General features: G+C 45.7%; 1 protein-coding gene across 1 annotated transcript in view; it reads left to right on the top strand.

The window, feature by feature from the left end:
* Positions 1 to 3,872: 3,872 nt before the first annotated feature.
* Positions 3,873 to 24,941, top strand: part of BCAR3 (BCAR3 adaptor protein, NSP family member) — a 136,101-nt gene continuing 115,032 nt past the window's right edge. Inside the window, exon 1 of the mRNA XM_053214464.1 lies at positions 3,873 to 3,892. The gene's annotated coding sequence lies outside the window, so the exon portion shown is untranslated. The remainder of the gene's footprint in view (positions 3,893 to 24,941) is intronic.

The raw sequence follows: 24,941 nt of genomic DNA, 5'->3' as shown, positions 1-24,941 counted from the left end.
ATGAGCTCACAGTTTGTGAGATCGAGCTCAGGTTCTGTGCTGGCAGAGATTCTTGGGATTCTCTCTCCCTGCTCTCTCCACCTCTGTACACTCTCTCTCTCTTAAAAATAAGTAAAATAAAGGTTTGAGTGTTCCCCAAAACACCTTTGCAGAGGGAAAGCAATGAAAACAGAGCATTGAACAGATAGATTTATTTTGTGACTTGACTATAGAAAGTTAACTTATTTTTTCTTGTTTTAAAAAACATATATTTAAGATAGAGATGTGAAAGAATTATATGATGGTCCTTACAGAGGAGGGTTGCATTGATCAGAGAAAGAATTTTTTCCTCCAATCTAAACCCCATAAGTGAGAAATAGAATTTTAAAAACATACACACAACAGCTTTTGTATCTAAACTGCCATCTTTTTTTCTCTCTCCATGTCTAGTCCAGGAGATACTGCCCTCCCTGCTTCTTGCCAGGAGATATTGCCCTCCCCCCTTCCTGCCACTCTAATGGAGAGGAGGGCTTCCTTTGAGCACTCAGTACTGTCAATCCTAGTCTGATGCCAGTAGTTGAAGACCTCCTCGTCAGGGTCGCCCTATGCTAAGAAAAGGCTCTGTGTTCTGGGGGCCCCTGCGAACACCTGTCCACACCACAGCCTTGCTCCACTGAAGCGCAGGGTAGGGGTGGGGGGCGTTTGAAAACAAAGTTCGTGTCACAATGTCAGTGCTTGCTCAAAACCCCTCCCCAGTTAGGCAGATTCATTGGCTTCTCCCTCCCTTGAGTGTGCTTTTGACCAGACCGCAGACTGGGAGGATCGGAAAGAAGGGAAAAGAGATGAGGCTGTAAATCAATGTAGCCTCTCCAACTCTTGGGGTCAGAAAGCAGAGGAAGGGACGAGAAACACCCCCACCACCAGGAAGGCCTGCTGTTATCACATGTGCCTGAGGGGTCACCTGTGGACACCCTGTTGTTCCTTTCTTCTCTGTGGCTTTAAACCAAATGCTCTTGGAAGGGAAAAAGCGCTGACTTCATTTGGGCTCCCCGGCCCTCCCTTCTCCAAACACAATGAGGACTTTTTTTCAGGTTATTGTGGCACTTCGGGTGATGCTTTTCATTGCCTTCTTCAACTGCGCAATCAGTTCTCCTCCTGATACCAATTTTGTTTTTATAAACCTGAAGCTTAGAAGTCTTTTCCCCACAAGCATCAACAGAAAGCACCTGTGTATTCTAATCACTGTTGGCTCTTGCTGAAAAAACAACCTGCCAACCTCGTCCTGGCTGGGCACTGGACACAGGCCTGGGAGGGCAACCCCAGGACCCCATGAGTCTTTGGAAAGAAAGAAAGAATTCCAGCCAGGTCAGGTGTTTGGGGGATTGTGGAGATGATCCTTTCCATGTGGATATCAATGTGGTTTGTGAGTAGGTGAGTAACATGAGGGACTTTGGTGGAAACCATAAAGTAGGAACTGAAACCAGTTTCTGTCAGTCAAAAGTTTCATTCAGCCAGCACATTTCAGTATTTGCAATTAGTATTTTTTCCTTGCAAATGTCTTCGTGTCTTCTGAGGGTAACAGGATGCTGGGGAGGGAATCTATGGATTAAAAGTATGGAGATGAACAAGATCATGACAACTTGCAAAGGGACCCCCAGTTGGTTGGATCTGGGGAAAGGATGTATGAAACTATTGGTGTTAAGAACACCAGGCAAAACCAGAGGAGGCACATTGTAGGTGAGGTTAAAGTGGTCTGGGGATTCTTCCTACTACCTGTTCTCTGTCACACCAAGGGTTCAATTTCACATTAGCCTCATCCATCAGAGCCCACATGCAGCATGTTTGGGGGGTTTCATTGTTTTGTCAAACCCTGGAGCAGAGGGAGAAGTGGCTTGGTGACAGAGTAGAGAAGTCTGCTTATTACCGAAGGTCACGTTTCAGGCGATACTTCTCGACTTATTCTTTTCTCCATTCGAGTTCTACACAAGTGAGCAGTAAAAGGAGATGCTTATCTCCTTCCTTTATTTTAGCAGCCTGAAGTTCCATTTCCTTCTTGAAACTTCTGACTCAATGGCTGGAGGAACCCTCCCCCACCCCACCCCATCCTGTCCATGCATGCAACTTGCATGACACCCCTTCACTCACCACCTTGCAAAGCACACTCAATTCACTGCTTTCACACATGGTCATTTGCTTTTTTGTTTATTTTACGTATGTGGGTCACCTGTTGCCTAGGTAAGTTTTAAATCTGGCTGCGTTGGTATGATTAGCTTTTGATTATTCCCAGAAGCACAATAGTATGTCGTAGCCATATAAGCATGTAGTATTATTTTTTCCTTTCGATGATAACATTTTGCCAACCATTAAAGCACGTGGTAGTGGTTACTTCTTAGCCTCAGCTCTGAATGATCTAGGCTAGGGACTGTTAGAACCAATATCATCATCATCATCTTCATCATCATTTTTTTTTATTTAGTTTGAGAGAGAGCATGCCAGCAGAGGAGGGGCAAAGAGAGAGGGAGAGAGAGAATCCCAAGCAGGCTGTGTGCTGCCAGTGCAGAGCCCGACTCAGGGCTTAAACCCATTGACCATGAGATCATGACCTGAGCTGAAATCAAGGACTGGATCCTTTTTTTTTTTTTTTTAATTTTTTTTAATGTTTATTTTTGACAGAGAGAGAGAGAGAGAGAGAGAGAGAGAGAGAGAGACAGAGCATGAGCGGGGGAGGGGCAGAGAGAGAGGGAGACACAGAATCTGAAACAGGCTCCAGGCTTTGAGCTGTCAGCACAGAGCCCGACGCGGGGCTCGAACTCACAGGCCACGAGATCATGACCTGAGCCAAAGTCGGATCCTTAACCAATTGAGCCGCCCAGGTGACACTCATCATCATCATCATTGTAAAGCATGATCATTTAATCTGGATTTTGCACCTCTACTACACTTAAATAATTGTTCCTATATTGTATTACTGAATAATTTTTATTGTTTTCTTATTTGTTTTTAATTACTAAAGTAACACAGAGAACACAGAAATTTTGGAAGATAGAAAAACACTCTTTTGGTGTATTTTAGTACACTTTTCCATGTATGTAGATTTATTTTTTATTATTTTTTCAACAATAATGGTTACACTGTAGTTTGTTGTAGAGTCTACTGTTTCACCTAATAATAGATGATGAATATATTTCCATATTGCTATTCTTTTATAATACAGATTTCAGTAGCTGTGTAGTATTCCGTCATATAGATTTTACATAAGCAGTTCTCCACGATTGGACTTTTATCAAACACTGATAGAAGAAGTGCCTACTATGAGCCAGGCATAGCTCTAAACTCACTAACCCTCATCATGACCCTATAAAGTAAGTGCTACTGTTTTCCCCATTTTGCAGGTGGGGAACCTCTGGCACAGAGACGTTAAATAACTTGCCCAAGGTCACACCACTTTGTCAGTGGTGGAACCACCTCGAAATGCAGATAATCTGACTGCACGTGTGTGCTTCCAATCACAACACTTTGCTTGCCTCCTGCTCTATTGAAAAGTAAAGACCTTTCTCCACCTAGGAGAAAGGTTTGATTTATAGAAGACTGCTCTGGCAAAAAAGGGAACCACTGTCCTGTGAGTCACTGTTATTTAGAATTAAATTGTGAGCTGTTCAGACAACGGGCAGGGAAGCATCTGGGCTGGGTGGGCAGTGTTAGCTCTATAGCCCAGAAGGCAATCCCAGGCGAGGCCGCAGACCCAGGTCCGACCAGCCTGTGACCCGGGTTACTCCCCTTTCAGCAGAACCAGCCTTGCCTGAGTTCCCGGAATTTCCTCACACCAAACCCAGAAGGCCTTTGCTTTTTGCATTCAGCCACAGGAACAGCTGCATCTGATCCAAACCAGCCTCGGGAGACTGGGACCAGCCAGGTAGGAAGCTGCCAGCCTGGTGCTGGGCCCTGGAGCTCAGGGCAATGCTGAGCCAGCAGAAGCTGGCCCCGGGGTTGTGGAATGGTGTTGATCCAGCCTATGAAGTGGCTTCTGGAGTAGCGCCGGGAGCTTAAGAGAATCCTCTGACTAACCTGCCCAGGCTCCAGGGTGGTTGTTTCCTGGGTAATTCTGGGTCCTTATTCATCGTAGCTTTGAGTGTGTGCTTTAGATTTGACCACCTCCTCTCCTACCCTTTCACTTCCAGTAATGATCATATGATGTCATCACTAATGATGATAATTGCTCTGTTTTACTTGCAGAAACACAAGCGCACTATGGGGTGAACAATAGTTAACAATAGTTATCATTTTAGTGATGAGGCAAGGGAGTCACACAGAAGTTAGACAACCTGACATCCGGGAAAGGGTGTCAGGGCAGGGAAACTTGCCTTGAACCTGCACCCCAGAACAGGCCACCCCACTCTGGGCATCAGAAGGTAGCTGGGCTGGAAGGGAAATGCTAGATGCAGGGGAGAGCAGAGAGAGAGAGGGAGACACAGAATCTGAAGCAGGCTCCAGGCTCTGAGCTGTCAGCACAGAGCCTGATGTGGGGCTCAAACTCGGGAACCATGAGATCATGATCTGAGCGGAAGTCAGAGACTTAACTGGCTAAGTCATCCAGATGCCCTTAGAAGTTGCGTTTTACATAAGTACCTTAGGCAATTGTTTACAGGAGCTTGGAGGTTTGTATGAAATAACATGTCTGCATATTTCCCTGGGAGGTCTATCAGTATGCCTTTATTGTTTTCTTTTACAAGAGCTCCTGGAACACACAGACACCACATCCAGAGTCAGTGTCACAGGGTAAATTGGTCTGGGGAGCCATGACTTATCACTGTAGTCCTAATACCCGCCCCCTTAAATGCTCAAGATCAGATGCTTAAATTTTGTATAGCCCATGAACTTCTCTTCCACACATAAACCCACACCCCAAGTTCCCACTGGAGTTAAGACTCTACCCCCTTTTCCTAGCTGTGGAAACAACCTGGGTGGAGCAAGAATCAACTTCCCAACTTAAGAAGATCATTGGCTTCATTTGATAACAATCTAAAGACCATAGAAAAGATGCTTTATAGTGGAATTAGGTAAGACTGGCAAAAACTGGCTTTCCTACCCTAAATCATTTTGGGGGGTGTGTCTATTGAGTTTTGGAGGTTTTTTTTTTTTTAAGGAAAGAAAAGATGTATTGTTTTAGCTGCCAAAGTCTTTGAAGATAAACCACAAAAAATAAAAGTGCAATGTCCGATAGGCTTTAAAAATTAAAAACAAAGAGTTGCTGGTATGCTAGTCAGTTACAATAATGTTAGTGCCTGGATTAATGATGTAGTCTCTGACTTGATCTTCTACAATCTATTCTCCCCACTGTGAGCAGAACAGTCACTTAAAAGTGCTATAGAGGTGCCTGGGTGGCTCAGTCGGTTAAGCTTCTGACTCTTGATTTTAGCTCAGGTCATGATCTCACAGTTCACGAGATGGAGTCTGCATCAGGCTCCCTATTGATAGTGGAGACTGCCTGAGATCCTCTCTCCCACTCTCTCTCTGCCCCTCCCAACCTCATGCTTTCTCTCTCTTTCTCAATAAATAAATAAACATTACCCAAAAAGTGTAATAGATCAGGTCACTCTCCTGCCTAAAAACACAGTGACTTCCTCTCACACCCAGATGGGGTCCCAGCTCCTCACTGGGCATTTAGGGCATGGCCCTTATCTTTTTGCGGAGACAGAGTGCAGCACAGAGGCTAAGTGCTCCACGGCCATGGCGCCCGATTAAAATCCGGCTCTGCCTTCTCACTAGCTGTGTGACTTTGGTTAAATGTGTCTACTTCTCTGTACCTGTGTTCTCATCCATTACCACAGAGAGTGGGGTCCCTTTGCTGGTCTCCTGGGCCTATTTGTCTACTTCCAGAGTCACAGTTTGGGGCTCTACTGGGATCAGGTTTGAAGTCTGTGAAGAATGTGGGTAGCTACCACTCTGACTATAATGAAACCACAAGTATGGGTGATTGCTGTATTCCTGAAATTAAAAACAGGGTGGGAGCATGCCCTCTCCTTCCTGTGGGAGTAGCTGAAGCATAAGTGCACTGAAATCAGATGCCCAGAGCTCCAGGGAGGGCTGGGACCTGGCGGGTTCTATGCCACTGGCCAGTGTGAGGTTTCCAGAGGGCTGGGGCTGTTATCAGACATCCAGTCTTAATGAAGTGTTCTGGCTTCATGCCTGCCTCTGAGGGAGCTTCTGGGACTGGCACGGCACAGTCAGATCAGGGACAGGGCACACTGCTGTCCCCACCATACAGGATCTGGGCCCGAGCCCAGGACTCCACAGACTTATTGCAGGACCTAGTTGCCACGGCAGCCACTTCCACTGCTCAAAGCCACATGCCAGGTGTGGGAACTAGGTCGGCTTGCTGACCTCCTGTGACCCTGGGCCTGAGCTGATAAGTTGGGGTAATAGAGAGGAGATAGGCTGCAGTTGTGTTTAAGACTTCTTTCTGGCCCATGTGCTTGGACTTCTTGTCAACCTTCTCCCTCCCTACATGAATACCCACCCCTACACACACACCCCTACACCTAGACACGCATTTTCCCCCCCATAACACCAAACAGGATTCTTAGATCATTTTAAAAAAAGGGGCCCTGTGGCTTCAGGAGGGATCTGGGATCAGGAGGGCAGTGATGTGGGTATGCACAGGTTGGGGAAAGGGGCAGAATGTGTACAAGGATTAGTGTGTTGGCCCCAAGACCTTGCGACGTGAGATTATCTCTCCTAAAGTTCAGGTGGGATGGATCAATCCCTTTACAGGAGGGTTAGGTTTCTTCTGTGGATGAGCAGTGTGTCCACTCTACACCATCCCAAACCACAGGTTTGTGTGTGGCCTGGGCTCTTCGTTCTCCCAGCCCCTTCTCTGGACCAGGTCCCGCCCTGCCCCTGCAGGTGACTCGGGTGCCCTCAGAGGAGAAAGTAGCTATCAGGCAGGTGGCTTAGGGACACAGGAAGTGGCTTTTCTGTCTCAGGGATCCACTGTCTGACCTTGAGTCAGTAGGAGCATGTTGGGCCCCAGGGCAATCCTCTGTATCATTTGGGGCCTATAGATACCAAAGATGCAAATCAGTCTTCTGAAAGAGGCCCTGGGGGTGGGGCTAGAAAATGGGCATGAGGGGTGGGGGGAGCCACCGTGTCAGACAGGCCCCTGAGGTCCTGACCAGCCTGGACTCTACCCTGTGCCCCTCGGTCTGCACCAAGTCTTTTTTGTCCCCAGTGGCTTTGTATTATTCCTCTTCTTGTAAATGTTTAATTTTGTTTTATCTTTTTCAAAATTATATGCCTTTGTGAAGAAATGTCCCGTGCTAGGAGTCTGTGGGGCTTTTCTCATTGCCCAGCTGACCTGACACGTGTCGGGAGTTGGCTGTGAGCCAGGATGGGCCCTGGAACTTCTGTGCCGGCAGAAGGAACTTGTGGCCACAAGGGACAATGTTTCAGGGTTCTCCCTCTCCTCCCAAAGGCACATTTGGGGTCAGATGTGGGGTCCCAGGTCCCCTAAATGAGGCTCAATAAAGGGGACCGGTGACAGCAGAGGACACACCCCATGAGCTCGTTTTCAAGGAAAGAGAAGGATCTCACGATGACAGTTGTCTGTATGGTAGTGACTCAGCGCATGCATGTGCCAGGCCCTGTGCTCAATGCTTTGCTAATGTTATTGTGTCTGATTCTCCAGGGCCAGTCCAAGAGGTGAGTACTGCTCTCTTATCCCCGTTTTCCAGGGCGGAACTTGAGGTCCAGAGAGGGTGAAGTGGTTCGCTGGAGGTCACGTGGCCTCAAGCAGCGGGACCAGTCCTGAAGCCCAGGTTTGACTCTGTAGGCTGTGCTTTTGACCCCCACCCTGTCTGCCTCCCACTCGACCACGTCCACTGCAGCCAGCCACCCCTGTACACTGGGGGCTGAGGGATCCACGAACGTCTGGGCAGCCCTTGCCTCCAAGCCTGCTTCCCTTCTCCCAAGCCCTGAGCGTCAAAATGCCCTCCAGTGATGTAGTGTTCCTTCCTGTGGAATCTGCTGAAAGATTGCTCCTGACTGCGTCCATGGGTTCTCCACGGGAGAATCCCATAGGGGAAAGATTATCAAAATACTTGCTGGCCTTGCAGGGAGTGCTTAGAGCCATTGCCAGGCCCTGCTGGGTGTGTGAGGTGCAAGGTGCCACCGTCCCTCTGGCTTCCGTTCATATCTCTGCTGAAAGGAAATGGGAAGAATCCAGTGGAAGTTCTAGCTAGCCTTCGATAAGCCCAGCAGAGCACAGATGTCAGACAAATAAATAGGTATTTAAGAATTTTCTAGTTTCAGGGGTGCCTGGGTAGCTCAGCTGGTTCAGCGTCAGACTTTGGCTCAGGTCATGATCTCACGGTTCATGGATCCCAGCCCCGCGTGTCAGGCTCTGTGCTGACAGCTCAGAGCCTGGAGCCTGCTTCGGATTCTTTGTCTCCCGCTCTCTCTGCCCCTCCCCGACTCATGCATGCGCGTACACGCGCGTGCGCTGTCTCTCTCTCTCCCTCTCAACAGTAAGTACAAATGTTTAAAAAAATAATAAAAAAAGAAAGTATTTTCTAGTTTGGTGGGATCTGAAATCTGAACTGAATGAAGTGCCATTAGCACCCTCCTGGAGTCTTGAGTGTGCCAAGCCCCTCGGGTGTGACAGGAGCCCTGGGTCCCAGCCAGAAGACCCAACACCTTGCCTGACTCTGCCTTTGTGGGGGCAAAGGGGACAGTGAGGAGAGATGACCTTTGAGAGGAAGGGGAGCATCTAGGAGCCAGGCTGTGTGAGCTTGATTCCAAGTCCCTTTCCTAAGAGCTGAGAGACTTTGGGCACATTCTGTCACCTTTCTGGGTCTCAGTTTTCCCATTTGTACTGTGTGTGTGTGTGTGTGTGTGTGTGTGTGTGTGTGTGTGTGTGTGTGTGTGTGTGTATTAAATGGGTCTCTGTGTAATATCCCATCCCTGGAACGGTGCTTGGCTATTACATAAAAAGCACTAGGTAAACATTGTTATTATTATTTACAGCCCCTTCCTGCTCTCACATTTTATTAACTAAACTGTGGGTCTTGGCAGTTACTCCCTGAGAGGTGATGCTTTGGTTGAGTAGTGGGTTGAGAAGCTGGATGGAGGGAAAGAAGTTTCTCCCTTGCTGGCTCATATTTAATCAGCTCATGAGTTCTTCTACTCACCCTTCCTTCCCGCCACAAGGTACAGCTTTAATACAATTATTTCACCTGAATAAAAATCCTTAGGGGTGGGGTGCGGGGAGCAAGGAGTGTAATTTTCCCCTGAGGGTGCCCAGGAAGTATGATCAGGGAGGGAGAAGATAGTAGGGAGATTGGCTTCAGTTGCTGAAGCAAAACTCTGTAAGCTTTTTCTGTTCCTTTTCACTATTTTGAGTTTGTCTCTCCCCAAGGGAGATACTTTGCAGGTGACATACTTTGGGTTAAAAAACCCCATGTGTCTGAGCCAGAAAGATCAGAAAATTCAAATCAGAGCCCTGCCGCTTACCAGCTGGCCAAGGGTTTTTCTCCTCTCTGAGGTTTAGTTTCTTCATCTGTAAAATGGAAATAATGATACTTATTTTACAGGGTTTTTGGAGACTGAAATACGATCAGCTACTCACAGCACAAAACAGGGGCTCAGAAAAGCTAGTTTCCCCTCCCCTTGCCTCCCCTGGACATCTGTGCCTTAGAGGCTCCTCTACCTGCCTGTCCATCTTCGGTCCCAAGCAAAAAAGGCAGGAGGCCATCCCCAGGCTCCTTTCTGTTCTGTGCTGTTAGCTTTCTGAACAAGGCTATAATCTTTCTAGAAGTGCTCCTGGCAGGTTAGAACCTGTGAGCTGTCACCAGGAGTGGATGCTATTAAGGTGAGGCTATAAATAGAAACAGAACAAGGGGGGAAACTCAACAGCCCTTTCTCACTTGGCATTCAGCCAAAGGCTGGTGGCCTAGCTCTCCAGCTGAGGTCTCTGATAATAGCCAAGATTGGTGGTAGTCACAGGGTGGGCTTGGGGAGACTGCCTGTCTTTACCCGGTATCCTCCACCCCATTCAGGAATGAGTCATTAGGGTTTGGGCGACTGGAGCCACAGCCGTGGATAGACTGGCCTTCTTTCCTCTGGCCAGGGAGACTTTGGATGGCCAGGGGTGGGCTGGGAGGGAGCAGGATGATGGTAAAGGGGGTGATAGGGAAGAGTAGGGCATAATCATGGGTCTGGGCAGCATATCAATAAGCTGACGTTCTGAGCTTCCACCCATTAGGGTTCCTGGGGCTCTCAAAGCCCTTGCTGTCTTCTGCCAGATCCTTGGCTTTCTCTTGCATTCATATAAGCTTTTCTCATTGCTGCTGCCAATGTCTTCTCCCTCAAAGTCACAACAATCCCAAATGGTACCTTTTTGCAATTTAGAAACAGGCACCTCTTCTTTCCAGCAAATGCAGTTCTGCACCAGGACAAAGAGCTTGGGAAATGGGTGCACAGGCTAGATTTCAGCCTCCATTTGCTCCTTCAGTTGAGCAACCTTTTGCAGTGAACAACCTGCACAACTGTGCACGGCAGCCCATTTTCCATTCTTTGCTTTAATGGTCTGGATTGGCCATGCTGCTTCTGCTGCTTATTCTGAACTTACTGCTCCTGTCTCCACTTTCCTTTCCATAGTATGGCCAGCTATTGATAGGTTACAAAAGATAGCCTGGCACTATCAACTTTTCCAGCCCCTCTTTGAAGAAGTTTGTGATCCATTAGTACTAGGGCTGGGTCAGAGGACATTTGAAGGGCTCCATAGAGTCCAATTCAGCAATAATCTTGGTGACATTATTGAGCAATCTAAGCCCAGGTGGAGATTTACCCCATCTCCTATAGAGTGTGAATACCTTGTCTATCCAAAGAGCTCCTGCAGAGGCTGAGGGCAGTGTTTCCCTCCACTATGGTAGTATACACCTTATAGCCCTGGGCGTTCTAGCATCAGTCTTAGCTTTTCACCATTCCTCCCAGAGGTCTGGCAGGTTGGCTTGGAAATAACCTTCCTAAAGGCCTGCTCTGACATCCCAGAATTCCTGAGGGGGCAGGTATGTGGATCAGTGTCCTCTCTCCCACCTAGACTCCACAGTACAGTATTCCTTCACCAGTGACTGGCCCTTGGGGTTCAGGGTGGTCTGAAAACATGGCATTTTATGATTCCATCTCTCCCTCTCTTTAAACCCACAGTCTCTGTCAGAATATCCGGACCACCTGTTAGACACGAGTGGTTCAAAGCCAAGTTTCTGGTAGCTTTGCCAATAGACAGGAGAGGCCACTCCCTTTGAGGAACAGAGATAGAGGTGGGCCGATGCCTGGGTGGTCCTCGTGCTGTATTCTGAAAGGCAGAAGGAGGGGAGAATTGACTTGAGACACAATCATAGGTGCAAGGAAGAGCCAGCCGTTGGTCACTGTGGTAACAACTAGGGGTGGAGAGACGCTGTAAACCTGTAAAACAATCCCCAAACTTTCTCCCTAGTTAATAGCTGGATGTTCCCAGGTAATCTGGTAAATGTAGTGTGTTATAGGGACATGTTTGAAGGGCACTGGCCCAGCTGTGTAGAGCCAGCAAAGAAGTTGTGGGGAATGCGATGCCTGGGCTGGGGGTAGTGGTGGGGCGGAAGGCAGTTGGATGAAGGAGGAGGGAAACTGAGCAATGACGTGGCGGCTTGGGACAAGTGAGGGCTTCAGGGGAGCCACCCTGAGGAGTTTGGACTGTAATTTGTGGGTGGCAAGAAGCTCTTGAGGGGCTGTAAATGGCGGAGAGATGGGGTCAGGCCCACATCTTAGCAGCATCGCTCAGGTGGCTGGGTGCAAGACTGGTTAGAGAAGGGCAGGATGGAAGGGCGGGAGACCAGCCAGGAGGCTAAGGTGACAGAGTCCAGGTGACAGAAGAGAAGGACCTCTACTGGTGTGGCAGTGGGGAAGGAGAGGAGGGCATGGATTTGAGGACCGTTGAGGCATAGAGTCCCCAAGACTTGGTGCATAGTTTGGCTGCGTGTGTGCATTTGTGTGGGGCGGTGATGAAGGGAGACTGAGACCCAGGACAGCTCCCAGGGTTCCAGCTCAGGCAAGTAGCCTGACATGTGCAAGAAAAGAGAAGGACTGGCTTCGGGGTGAGTTAGCTTTGGGATGTACTGGTTTTGAACTGTCTGTACCAAAATCAACATTTAGCAGACCATTTGGATGTGAGACTGTAGCTCAAGAAGCAGGTTGTAGTAAAACTATGGAGTGTGTGTGATAACCAGAGAGAGTGAGCTGAATTCAGGACCTGGATGCATCCACTTTCAGGGTGGTTGGAGAAAGAGGACCCACAAGGAAGATGGGCTGGAGAGGATTGGAGAGGTAGGAGAACCAGGGGGAAATGATGTATTAGACATGAAGGGAGTAGAAAGATTCACGAACGAGGAAGCGGTCACCAGTGTCACATGTAACAGAAAGGTCAATCACGCAATGTCCGAATCATGCCTGCTGGGTCATGCACTCTGAAGGCTGCTGTCTTCCTCACGGAGAGCACTTTCAGCAGAGGAACTGCAGAGCCGCTGGTGAACGAAAGGAGAGAGGTAGTATGGCAGGTGGTACCTGGTAGGTGGGATGGAGTTCAGGTGCGGATCACTGGAGGTGGGAGGTCAGTGTGCTTTGACACTGGAGCACCGGAGGTGTTGTCACAGGGCAGACGTAGGTGGCTTTGAGGACTGGCCAGCTCCAGGCTGGTTTCGGAGGAGTGTCCGACGACAGGGAGAGCACAGTCCAGGGTTTCCCAAGAATGTGTGATCATAAGGACACATGGAGTCTCGTTAAACACGAGTTCTCCAAGTCTCTGCCTGGATCTCTCCAACCCAGACCTGTAGGAGACGAGCCTGGAAATCTGCATGTTCAAGTTCCCCAGGTGATGCTTAGGATCAGGCCAACTGGAGAACATTGATATCAGGGTGAAGAAGGGGAGATTTTGAGAAGAATGGATAGAGGAAAGGTTTGGAAGACGCCCTGGGAAGGAAGCAGAGAGAGGCAGGCCAGGCAAGAGGGCCCTGAAGAGGGTGGAGAGAAGCCATGCCCAGAGGGTTTATTTTGCATGGTGAGCAAGGGTTCCCCTTTCTCTACTGTGTGACAGAACTGGATCAAAGTCAACTTCTGGTCCTGGTAGGGAAGACGGGAGAGTGTGCCTGGAACACTAGTCGCTGAATCATTTGTGGATGTGGGTTTGGATCGTCTCTCCTCTGAATTGTCTCATCTGTAAATAGGGGGAAGGTTGAAAGTCAAATCAACTCCTCTGCCTCTCTTCCTCTTCCTTGTTGTCTGGCTGTCATCCTGGCGGGTCCCAAGAGAAAATGGCCGGAACTTGTCACTGGGTTTCAAAACACAGAGGGGCTTTATTAAGTTACCTCATCTCTGTTTCCAAATAGAGCCAATAAAAAGCTAAAAGGCCATTCTAAGAAGGAGTTTACACCATCTCTGAAATTTTATAGGCTCAGATAACCCTCCTAGGACTGGAGGGTTTCCTCTTTTCACCCTGTGGTGATTCAAGCAGGGCATTGCTGGGTCCTGGAGCAGGCAGCAGATAGATACATAAGTGGAGTCGGCGGCCACCAGTATGACAACCACCACTGCCCAACTCAGTATGCATTCCTCACCTGAAATTCCACAAGGAGGCAGGTGAGGTTGAAGCAGCCAGGTGTGGAAGGAGAGACGTGGGCTTTAGAATCCCTATCAGATCTATATTCCAGTCCTCTGATGCTTTCTAGACATGTGACCTTAAACAACTTAACTTCCCTGATCCTCAATTTCTTCTTCTGGGAAGAAGGGCATAATATCTACCTCTGGGGGCTGCTGTGCAGATTAGACAGGCGAAGCACAGAGTACCAGGCGTAGGTGCTCAAGCACCTGGCAGAGTCAGTCACTATGGATCACTGTTGACTGCAATCTGCATGGAGAACCCAGAGAAAGGGGCTGGGGAGGGAGAGTACAGGGGGTAAGGGTCCCTGGAGGTACTGTTGACTAGTTTCTGTCTCCAGTAGTTACCAGAATGACTGCAGTCCAGGTTCACAGAGGCATCTTACCTCTTCTTTATTTTTACTTTGTTACCAGAGGTGGTAACAGTATAGTATTATTTCTGTATACATGCTTCAAGGTCAGGGACTACCTGATCTGCTGTCCCCGGCACTTAGTACTTTGGGTGTTCATTAATAACATACTCTGAAGAAACAGAAACCACAAGTCGAATCATCTGGAGTGCAGTGTTTAACAAAGGCCAATGTGACTCACTTCAGAATATGCAAGGATTATTCACTAATTTCCTTCCATGTGGTGCATTTGTCACTGCCTGGTCACGCTGGGAAGAAGAGTTCTTCTTATGCCTTCCAAGTTCTGAAGCCCCAAGACAGAGACAGATGAGGTCACATGGGGAGCACACGGGGGTTTGAACTTCCTGGAAATGCTGACAACCAAGAAGTCTGCCTCCTGCTCTCATTCAGACGGGTCCTCTGAGCAGGAGGAGAACAGGGCAGCAGCTTAGTTAGCCCCCCTAAATCTACAACAGGAGAAAGGAATTTTCCTCAGGCTGCCTGGGGATGACGAGGAAGATGACTGGCACATTCCCCTGTAGGAAGGTTGCTGACCCAGGGCAAGGCCCTTCCATGTGGTTTCCTGCCATGGAGGAAATGCAAGTGTATGTGGAGGCAGACTGTGATTCCCAACCCACTGAAAACTCCCACCGCTCGCACCCTGTGCCTGAAAGTCTGTTCAAAAGTCCAGTTCATAGATATCTACCGAATGCCTACCAAGTGCCGGGCACTGAGTTAACCCAGCTGGCTTATTTCTTTTAAGAGTCACTTTGCTATGTCATGCCATTCTCAAGCAACTCAACCCTGACTCCCCCACTCACTATGAGAAATAGGGGTTTACACTGGGAGGAGATGTGGACAGCGGAGTCAGGAAGTCCAGTTGAGAGACTTCCGTGTCTTCACTATGTGAACTTGGCTGGTTACTCGGCCTCTGTTTTTTCATCTATTTAATGGGCTTAATCACCTGAGTTGCTGAAGGGATTGACCAAGGTGATGTGTAAAGCTCTTAGTCAAGCACTGGTGAACACAGCTATGAATTTGAATTCAGGCTGTGTTTCCTCCCACAGACCCTTGGGTCCTCTGCCCCTCATGGCAGACACCTATACCAATTCTAGGCATGCTTGACTGTGTCCTTACCTTTCGGTAATCTTGGTACCCCATTCAAAGGAGTTCCAAATGGCCGCCACCCACGAGGAGTGCCCCACACCAACTGAGTGTGTGTGTGGTGGGGGGGAGGGGTTCATGTGAAGAAGGAACCAAAAAGGAAAGGACCAAATTGATGACCTCGCCCAGCCCTCCAGCTTGCTATGCCAGATGCCCTTGCCCTTACAATTGAGATGTGTGTGGCAAGCACTTCATTACTAATAACGCAGTACCGCAGATTGTAAATAACGTATTTAAAAAGTCAACTGGCAGACACAAGATTGTCTCTATCTTAATATCACTTTTATGCGCTTGCCTTCCAAATGGCTTTTCAAATTTAAATTTTAACTGGTCATTATGGTGTTTTCAAGCATACACACAAGTAAAGAAAATAGTGTAGTGAGTCCCAGCTTTAATAATTATCCACATTTGGGCCAGCAAAGGGTGTCCTGAGTGAAAGAGAAAGTTGTGGGATCATGCCCTGGGATTGCATACCCCTGCACTCACCTGGGAGTGAGTTCTACAACATTCATGTCTTGTTGGAAAAAAGGCTGAGAATTCTGCATCCTTCCAATCCATTTCGGGCTGCCATCTCTTCCCTCTGGAGAATGGTAGTAACCCCTACATGGCCAGGATTGACCGAGCTCGAAAAATGGGTGGTACCATTGGAGCCTCACAAACAGAGTGTCCTCTCTTTGCTCCTGACTGACCCTCTCTACTCTTGAGTCGAAAATGAGGAAGGATCAGACAGAGGCAAGAGATTGCTTAGCTGTGAGCCATGAGCTAGCCTCCACTATGGACCCTCCGACCATCTCTCAGCAGCCACCTGCCTGCTGAGGTCATCAGTGTCCTCCAGGATGGCTTGCGTCCTATTTTGTAGAATGATGACTACTGTTTTTGATAAGCACCTTAAACAATGGAGAGAAAGGGATAGTGTAATCTGACCCTGAGCTGTGTGGACCCCATAGGGAGGGGGTCTGTCACACTTATCAGTGAATCAACTTTAGCTCTGAGGTGGGAGGAGGCCATTATCCCCACTCAGCAGTGGCAGCCTATGAACTGATGAACTGATGAAACATTTCTCCCAGAGGCGTGATTATTACCATACTGTCATCATTTCTATAGTGCTTTCCTTCTGAGAGGCTGTGGTCACCACCCCCCAGCCATGACATCCCCACAACTACTCAGGCAGTGGGGGTCCAGGAAAGAGCAGGGATTGTAGAATGAGAAAATCTATATGTCAGTCCTGGCTCTGTTGTTTAATTGGTTCAGTGCTGTTGTTCTGTTATTTGATTTGCTCTTGGGCAAACCCCTGAACCTCCTACCTCATTCAAAAAATGGGGATGATGATGTTTTACCCCAGAGTGGTTTAAAAACCCATATAAGGATTATTCATTTTATTTTCTTAACTGCACTGGCTTTAGGCAAAACTGTAAAAAAAGTGAAGGGTTAATTCAGCACTTCCCACATTCTGCATCTGAGCCAATTCCCCCTTATTCCCAAGTCCCCCTTCTCTGCTTATCCTGAAAGCATCAGATGCTTCCAGACAGCCAATGAAAAAAACAGCCATTTACATTAATATTCACAAAACGGCTGGTAATTTAATCTCAATTGAGGAAACAGTCTCTATTTATCAAGTGGTCACTAAGTGCCAGGCACCGACTATATTTTGTGCAGTCCTCACAGCAGTGTCATCAGGTATGTGACCATCATCCCCATTTTACAGATGAGGAAACTGACAGAAGTAAGATGTTTGCCAAGAATCATGTAGCCAATCCACAAAAACTGGGATTCAAATGTAGTTATGTCTGACTCTAAAAGCACTGCTATTTGTTTGTTTATATCCTCTTTGTAAGATATTATAACCTAGTGATTCAGAGCACAAACCTGAGCCAGGTGGCCTGGGTTCAAAGCTCAGTGCCTTTACATATCACTGTGTGACCTGGGCAGGAACTGTGTCCTCATCCATAAAAAGGGCTAAGAATAGTGCCACCTCATAAGATCGTTGTTGGAATTCAATGAGTTAACGTGCATAAAGCTCTTAGAATGGTACCTGACACATAGAAAGCACTATGTAAGTTATCATTAATTATGAAAGCAGTCAGTGCTCAAGGAAAAAATTCAAACAGTTTGGAATAACATGAAGGACAAAGCAAAGTCCTCTCCTGCTCACCTGTCAATTTTACCTCTCAGTTTGATGGGAGAAAATCCTTTCAGACATTTTGTCCATGTAGACACATAACCCCACACTAATATATGTTTGCTACTTTTACATTAACAGAGCAACTTGTTTTTTTTCACTTTATGACATTTCAGATACGTTTCTGTATCAGTTCCTATAGAATTACCTCATTCTTATCAGTTGCACAGTGGAATGTAGTCATCTCTCTTCAGATAAACACGTTTTTATTTAAGCTGCAAACAATGCTGCCATGAATATCCTAGTGTGTACAGGTGAGTGAGTATTTCTGCCGGAGAGATTCCCAGAAGGAGAGTTGTGGGGCAAATAACACATTCAGAGGTAGTGTTCTATTAGGTCATCCATTAAGGATTAACATTGTTTTACAGAACAGAGAACTGTAGAGAGAAGTTGGTGCCTAACACAAAGGAATGAGCAGCTAATCATGGAGTTTTAAGTGATAACATTGTTAGGAAGATTTTTTTTTTTTTTAAGATGGTGAGTGAGTGCTACCAACATCCCACAAACCATTCTATTAGGCTGAAGCCCACTTATCTGGGAGACCAGCCTTGCTATCAAAGATTGAATTAGTACATCTTTCTTTCAGCCTGGCTCCTCCTGTTTAGGGGAGCTGGCAGGCTTCATGTTCCCTTCATTTCCTACAACTTTCCAGGTTCCTTCTGCTGCACTCGACACTGCTGCAGGGCTCCCCTCCACCCCGTGCTGGTGCAACCTGCAGCATCTAAACTAAGCCCCTTCCCATCATGATTCAAGATGGCAGCCAAGTGGCCATTGCACTAGGTTTTACATACATGTGTTTCCTCTTCCTTCATTCCATAGTGAAGCATTTCTTTTCCCAAACTCCTTCTCGGCAAATTCACCAGCATCAACAGTCTGTCCCCAGTACTTTTCAGCTCTCCCTTCTCTGTGTTCCAAAGCACAGGGGCCTCAGCTGATCCAGTCTTTCTCTCTGTATCTATCTATGCTGTGCTATCTGATGACATACTCAGCTCCCTATCTCCCCAGGCTAGTGATGCTTTCCATAATGTAGGGCCTAATGAATTTGTTTTTTAGTGACTTCTAAAAAAATGTTTATTTCTTTAGTTTGAGACAGAGAGCGAGTGAGCAAGAGATGTGCAGAGAAAGGGAGAAAGAGAGAATCCCAAGCAGGCTCCACACTGTCAGCTGAGATCACGACCTGAGCCGAAACCAAGACTTGGAAGCTTAACCAACTGAACCACCCAGGCACCCTATTTAAGTGACTTTATTTATTTATTTATTTATTTATTTATTTATTTATTTATTATTTACTTTATTTTTAAAAATTTATTTATTTTGAGAGAGAGAGAGAGAGAGCACAAGTGGGGAAGGGGCAGAGAGAGAGGGAGACAGAGAGAGAATCCCAAGCAGGCTCCACACCACCAGCGCAGAGCCCCATTTGGGGCTTGAACTCATGGACCATGGGATCATGACCCGAACTGGAGTCAGAGGCTTAACCCACTGAGCCACCCAGGCACACCAATTGACATTTAAAAAAAATTTTTTTTAACGTTTTTATTTATTTTTGAGACAGAGAGAGACAGAGCATGAGCAGGGGAGGGGCAAAGAGAGAGGGAGACACAGAATCTGAAGCAGGCTGCAGGCTCTGAGCTGCCAGCACGGAGCCCGACGTGGGGCTTGAACTCACAGACTGTGAGATCACGACCTGAGCTGAAGTCGGACACCCAACTGACTGAGCCACCCTGGCGCCCCAGATTGACATTTTTAATAATAAAAATAATACATGTTTGCTGGAAAAGGAAAACCTGTAAAGGAGAGCTGGGTAAATAAGGAAATTAAAATCATCTGGATTTCCCGAATTATCCAGAGATATTTTGGTGTATTCTCTTTCAATTGTTAAATAAGTGGAGAAGTTAATTCATGCAAACCTTGTCATTAAATTAAGAAAGTAACTACGGAACAAGTGTCCAGACTTTGGTGATGAGGCAGGACCTGAAATAGTAGTTCAAATGTAGACCACCAGGCCAAGGTGTATCTTGTGTAGAAAGTGAGCCTCTGTTGTCAAGAACTGCGTCTTTTTCACTCACTCACTCATTCAGTGAGTATGTGAGGGTCTATGCAGCCATGGCCCTCCTGCGATGACTTCTGTAGCCGATATGACTGAGTTAGTTGGCAGCCATCACACAGACCTTTTGAGAGGTGAGTTGACTTCCCTGCTTGGTAGACTGGGGATTTCCATGACACCAAGTCCATGGTTAGCTCTTCACAGAGCAGGAACCTGAATGGTGAGGCTTCTGAAAATCTTGCCGTGCTTGCTGCTCAAGTGCGTGTCAGAGATGCCAGCTCTTTGTGTCAGTGGTTTATTATATATAACTTCAGGGAATTCTGTCTCTCTGTCTGCAGTTGTTCAAGTTCAGATTTTCCGTTTGGTCTTTATCAGTTATAGCTTAAATATCTGGTGTTCCTTACTTTTTACCATTTAAGGCTGGGAAAAGCCAGAATTTTAGGAGTTATTTTTCCTTAAAAATAACCAATGTCTGCCCCAGCAGCCTCTTAACTAGTGATGTCCTGGAGGGGGTGGGGATCAACAAATTACTTTGTGGCAGGAAGGGATCCACTCTAGGTGGAGTGCTCCCTGACAAAGCCTCTTACACTGTCCAGAAGACATCAACTCCGTATCACTGGTTACATTGTCCTTTTATGAGTCTCTTTTAGCCCAGGGTTTTACTGTTTAAACATTAATGTGGGAGCTGCCTGTGCACCTGAAGAAATCTGAATCTGAAAATTGTTTATAGCACAGCTCACGTCCTTGGCATTATATTTATTTAGCTTATGAGGGAGCTTTAGCATTCATGTAAAATGAAAGGGCAAAGGGTCTAGAGTCCTGGAGTTCATTCATTCATTCAGTAACTATGTACCAACTACCAATAATGTGCCAGGCCCCAAACTAGGGACAAAACAGAAGTAAAACCAGACATGGATCTTAGAGTCTATAGAACAACAGACATTAAACAGAAATAACAAAAATAAATGTGTGACTATGAACTGTAATGAATTCCAAGAAGGAGAGGGGGCTATGGGGCACATATTGATGGAGAGCCTGTTCCGGGTTTCTGGGAAGGTTTCCCAGAGAATAAGACATCTGAACTGGGATTGGTCATTTGATTTCAGGGTGCCTCAGTCTTCTCCTCAGTCAAATAGGGATACTATTAACCCTCTTTGACTCACAGACATTGTGGAAAGAATGATCATGTACACGAGAGCGGCTTTGAAAAATGCTCAGTGTACCTGAAAGTGACCCTGCTGCTCTCTAGCAGAGGCAGCTGCGTTCTGACTTCTACATCTGTCGTCAAGACAGGCATTACTCAGGCACTTGGACTGCAGACCTTTGATCATTTTCCTCCACCTGCCAGGCAGCTGGGGTCAGATGGACTTGGAGTTAGCCTTGGTGCTGCTACCTACATCTAGTGCAAATTTGGGTGGGTTACTTAGCTGCTAAAAATTCACTTTTCTCACTTGTGAAATGGGGTGATATCATACCGGCTCATGGCTTAAGGCTTGTAAAGACTTAAAGCACAGTATTTGGTTAGTAGTTACTCCTAACCCAATTGTAGCTTCTGTTATCATTGCTAATTATTAACTCTTGCTAATTATTTCTTGGCGATAACTTTGCTCATTTTGGTCCTTCCATCCCCACTGCCACCAGCCTCTTCAAGGACCTTGTCATGTGACAATTACCACAGCTTTCTAATCAGTATCCTGCCTCTCACTTCTCTGCTTCATTCTGCCTGGTTTCCAGAAGGAGCTTCCTAAAATAACAGTGCTTAGCATATATCATCTCTTTTCTTTAATATCACCACTGGAAAAAAGATTGCAGCTCATTCCACAGAGAGCTAATATAGAAGGAAGTTGTAGAATGTTGATCATAAAAGGACCTACAAATGGATAGAAAAATGGGGGTACAAATTCCAAAAAGGAAAAATAAATGGCTACTAAACATGAAAAGATGAGCAGCCTCACTTATACTAAGAGAAGTGCAAATTAAAATTGCACTAAAATTCACATTTTATCAGATTGACAAAAACTCAAAAGTTTAATGATAACTTCGGCCCAGCATAGGGGGAAAATAGGCATTTCCTTAAATTGCTGGAGGGTATAAATTGGTATGATGCCAACGGGAGGCAATTTGGCATTACTTCTGAGAATTACAAAGGCATATACTCTGTGGCTCAGCAATTGTACCTTGGGAAATTTATCTTACAGATATACTTGCACATACTAATAACATATATTCAAGATTATTCATTGCAGTATTGTTTGTATTAAGAAAGGGTTGGAAACAACCTAAATGTCCATGAATAGAGTACTGATTAAGTAAGTTACAGCACATCTCTTCAAAGGAGTACCAGGTACTAAAATGGGAAAATCTCCAAGATATACGGTTAGGTAAAACAAAACAAAACAAAACGGCAAAGTGTAGAACTATGGTTCTACATATTAATAGCAATTGTTACCTCTGATGGGAGGGGAACTGGGCAGATGGGAGACAGAGTTGAGAGGGGGACTTTTCACTGTCTGCCATTATATGTATTTTTCAGTGTTACCCAATCAAAAATTACGGTCAGCCCTTGAACAATGCAGGGTCTAAGGGCACCAACCTCAGTACAGTTGAAAATTTGCATCTAAATTTTTTTAAGTTTATTTAGAACGAGAGAGAGAGAGAGAGAGCATGAGCCGGGGATGGACAGAGAGAGGAGAGAGAATCCCAAGCAGGCTCTGCCCTGATAGAACATGGGGCCCACACAAAATGTGAGGTCGTGACCTGAGCCGAAATCAAAAGTTGGTTTCTCGACCAACTGAGCCACCCAGGTGCCCTTGGATATAATTTTGGACTCTCCCAAAACTTGACTAATAACCTGTGGCTGCCCAGAAGCCTTACCTTACATAAACAGTCAGTTAACATATATTTTGTATGTTACATGTATTATATGTTGTTATTGTTATTAAGGAAATGTTATTAAGAAAATCATGAGGAAGAGAAAATACGCTTACAGTAAAATGTACCATATATATCAAAAAGAATCCTTCTATAAGTGGACCTGCACAATTCAAACATATGTTGCTCAAGGATCAACTGTATATTAAAAATACTATTATCCAGCCATTAATGTATCGAGCACTTACTGGGAGCTAGGCACTGGGGATACAAGTGTGAAAGGAGTCGTGTGGCAGAAAGACCACTGAACTTGAAGTGAAACCGCCTGATTCAAATTCTGCCTCTGCCTCTTACTAGTAGCTATGGATCTTGGCACATAGTAGGCATGCAACGAATCTTTGTTGAATCAATTTATGGTTGAGGTTACTTAACCTTTCTGAGTCTGTTTCCTCCCACGTAAATGGGGATAAAGACGCTTCCCATCTCACAGGGGTTTGGGAAGACATAGACTGTGTCATGAATCAGAGCATAGCTAACGATGACCACTATATGCCAGTCACTTTCGCACTTTTTATTCCCTTGACTCCTCATGTGCATTTGCTCACTCACTCATGAGGAAAAGGAAGAACTGAGAGGAACAGTGACTTGCCAAGGCCTCTCTAGGTGTGAATTGTCTAGTCTTTCTTTATGGCTACCTGCCTATGATGCTCCACAAAGTATAAGCTTTACATATAGTAGGTGCTCAGGGAATTTTGAAAATCAAGAAAATCCAATGCAAGTTTGATCACTGTTTTTAGTGACACTTCAGAGCAGCAGAAAGTCAGTCACTGTATTTCTAATCATTCAGTTCAGAAATAAACCAGCTGTTCTGTTTGACATTCACTGGGCTGAACATTTTGGGAAAATTCAACAAAAATAAAAAGCATGTGCCTGTCATGAGGTAGGGAAGATAAAGACCATCCCACAAAAACACCTATGAGGAAAATGTAGAAACTCATTCTTTTTTTTTTTTAATTTTTTAACCCTTATTCAGTTTTGAGAGATAGCATGAGTGGGGGAGGGGCAAAGAGAGGGAGAGACACAGAATCTGAAGTAGACTCCAAGCTCTGAGTTGTCAGTGCAGAGCCCAACGCGAGGCTCGAACTTACAAACCATGAGATCATGACCTGAGCCAAAGTTGGCTGCTTAACCCACTGAGCCACCCAGGTGCCCCTAGAAACTGATTCTTAGGGATGCTGCACTTAGAATCTTACAGACTTGCCAATATAGTTCTTTCTTAGGGGGATGAAAATGACATAAAATATACACAACATGGCACAATTTTTAAAGCATTTTGATTGGAGTAGAACATACAAGAAGAACAGTGCACAAGCCAATTAGTTTTTATAGACTGAAGGACAGTTAATTTTTATAAAATAGATACATTGATATAGCCAGCACCTGGATCAAGAAATGGATTATTACTAACATCTGGAGCCCCCTCTGGGCTCCCTTTCCATCACTTCCCAACCCTCAAGATAACCATTATCTTTACCTCTAACATCATAGGTATGTTTAGACTGTTTTTGGAATTCACATAAGTGGACGTATATAACATGTACCCATTTGTGTTCATCTTCTTTCACTCAGCATTATATTTGTGAGAATCATGCATCTTGTTGAGTATAGAGGTAGTCGTTATTACTGTATAGTATTTCACAGAGTTTATCTTCTCTTCCACTGATGGACAGTTGGGTTGTTTCTTTGGGGCTGTTATAAAGAGAGATGCTATAAACATCTTTGAACATGTCTTTTGGTGAGTATGTGTATACCTCTCTGTTCAGTAGACAAGATCCCTAAGGATAGAATTGCTGGGTCACAGGCTACATGTTAATTTAGTTTTAGTAGATAATACCACCTAGGTCTGTAAAGTGTTATACAAAGTTCTCCAATTTTAGCCATTCTGGGCAGTGTAAAGTGAGACATTGCAACTTCAGTTTTCATTTTGGGGGTGATTAATAATGGAGAACCTTTCCATATGTTTATTGTTTTGTTTTGAGAAATGCCTGTTTACCACCCCCCCCCCTTTTAAGAAATGCTATTCAAAAATTCTGCCTATTTTCAGTTGGATATCCTGCCCTCTTTTTCTGATTTGTAAGTGTTCTTTGTAGATTCTGTATACAAGTCCTTTATTGGATACATGGGTTGCAATGATCTTTTCTCCCTTTGTGGTTTGACTGTTCACTAATGGTGTCTTGAGGAACAGGAGTTCTTAATTTTAATGTTGTCCAATGATGAGTTTTTTCCTTTATAGTTAGTACTATATGTGTTTAGGAAGTCTGCCTACCTCGAAGTCATGAAGATGTTTTTTTGATTTTTTACCTTGAATTTAATATTTTATCTTTCGCATTCAGATTTAAAATCCATCTGGAATTGCTTTTTTTCTTTGGCATGGTGTGAGGTAGGGGTCAAGATTCTTCCTTTCTCTGCATGTGAATGTTCAACTGATCCAGCATCATTTACTGAAAAGACATATGGTCTTTTCTCAGCACATCACAACAGTATCTCTGACATGAATTGTGACCATTTAACGTAGATCTGCTTCCTGACTCTCTATTTTATTGGTCGGTTTGTCTATTCTTGTTGCCAGTTA

The sequence above is a fragment of the Acinonyx jubatus genome, chromosome C1, assembly GCF_027475565.1.
Source record: "Acinonyx jubatus isolate Ajub_Pintada_27869175 chromosome C1, VMU_Ajub_asm_v1.0, whole genome shotgun sequence".
NCBI lineage: Eukaryota > Metazoa > Chordata > Mammalia > Carnivora > Felidae > Acinonyx > Acinonyx jubatus.
This window is presented reverse-complemented; position numbering and strand designations above follow the sequence as displayed.